This window comes from Schistocerca nitens, chromosome 8, assembly GCF_023898315.1.
Source record: "Schistocerca nitens isolate TAMUIC-IGC-003100 chromosome 8, iqSchNite1.1, whole genome shotgun sequence".
NCBI classification, from domain to species: domain Eukaryota; kingdom Metazoa; phylum Arthropoda; class Insecta; order Orthoptera; family Acrididae; genus Schistocerca; species Schistocerca nitens.
Window position 1 is genome coordinate 434,945,444 of NC_064621.1, and position 2,073 is coordinate 434,947,516.

The following is a 2,073-nucleotide window of genomic DNA, read 5'->3' on the forward strand; positions in this document are numbered from 1 at the left end:
ACAAGCCGGTCTGACGACATGATCGAGAAAGTGGAGAGAATTGTTTTGGGGGATCGCCGTATGAGTGTTGAACAGATCGCCTCCAGAGTTGGCATTTCTGTGGGTTCTGTGCACACAATCCTGCATGACGACCTGAAAATGCGAAAAGTGTCATCCAGGTGGGTGCCACGAATGCTGACGGACGACCACATGGCTGCCCGTGTGGCATGTTGCCAAGCAATGTTGACGCGCAACGACAGCATGAATGGGACTTTCTTTTTGTCAGTTGTGACAATGGATGAGACGTGGATGCCATTTTTCAATCCAGAAACAAAGCGCCAGTCAGCTCAATGGAAGCACACAGATTCACCGCCACCAAAAAAATTTCGGGTAACCGCCAGTGGTGAAAAAATGATGGTGTCCATGTTCTGGGACAGCGAGGACATAATCCTTACTCATTGCGTTCCAAAGGGCACTACGGTAACAGGTGCATCCTACGAAAATGTTTTGAAGAACAAATTCCTTCCTGCACTGCAACAAAAACGTCCAGGAAGGGCTGCGCGTGTGCTGTTTCACCAAGACAACGCATCCGCACATCGAGCTAACGTTACGCAACAGTTTCTTCGTGATAACAACTTTGAAGTGATTCCTCATGCTCCCTACTCACCTGACCTGGCTCCTAGTGACTTTTGGCTTTTTCCAACAATGAAAGATACTCTCCGTGGCCGCACATTCACCAGCCGTGCTGCTACTGCCTCATCGATTTTCCAGTGGTCAAAACAGACTCCTAAAGAAGCCTTCGCCGCTTCCATGGAATCATGGCGTCAGCGTTGTGAAAAATGTGTATGTCTGCAGAGCGATTAAGTCGAGAAGTAACGCCAGTTTCATCGATTTCGGGTGAGTAGTTAATTAGAAAAAAAATCAGACGCCTTACAACTTGAATGCACCTCGTATATAGAGTTAATCCCACAAATGTGCTTCCATAATTATTATGTTTCCAGCTGAAGTAATAAATGTTTTACACTGTAATTATGCTTTGTGTGAGTTGTCAGTATATTTTACTAGTTATTTGGGTTACACTTAAAAATTATTATACTAGACTTTGTGAAATCATAATTATTATAAAGCCAATTAATAGGAAGACAGGGATTAGACTTGTTGTTTAGACAATCACACCATAGTCTTTAAGTTAGTATCTAATGGGTATTGCTTTCGAAGAGTAGATTTGCCATCCAACAACACTAAAGTATTTAGTGTGTAGAACAGTTTTACTAATTACCCCTTTCATATTTTGAGGTATTATTTACTAAGAATTGTAAAGGAGGGAAGGACCATTTTAAATTATTGGAGAATCTTTTCATATGCATTGTTGATGATGTCGAGAAAATTTTGCCTGTGGAAAAATTTTTATTAGTTTGGATAATGATGCATCATTTTCATAATGTTACAGTTAGCTGAGAGATAACTGAGAGTTGAAGTGCTGAGAATTTTTTATGGTATTATTCTGTTGATGTGTTAGGATTCTTTGTGGAGTATTGTGATGATGTTGACTATGTGGTATTATTGAGATAATGAAGTATTATGTGTATTGACATATTATGAGGAATGTGAGAATGAGGTAATGGTTAAGGCTTGTCACGAAATGTAGTGGACTGTGCTCATAGAATCGTATAGGATCTATTTACAGCGAAAGTAATTACAAGTATAGTCTGTGGCAAGATAAAATATATTGTGATATCTGTGATTTGTTGGTTTTGTGAATGAGAAAGAATAATAATGGTTCGTTTAAACTGTTACCTCTATTATTTGTGCTAGGATATGGAACAATGAACTAATAACAATTAACTAAATAATTATTGAAAATGAAATGTCATGTTTGCTGTCTGTGATCAGTACCATCAAAGAGTAAAGTACGAACAGTTTCTGACAGACAAAAACATTATAGTTACTGAAGAATTTAAGAAAAGATATTTTTTTTTTTGGGGGGGGGGGGGGGGTGCTATTGCTGGAGTGATTTGGAATAAGTTGGGCAATGTAATTACATTTGATTAATTAACACCTTTTCTATTTTATGTATTGTGAAGTCATATTTCT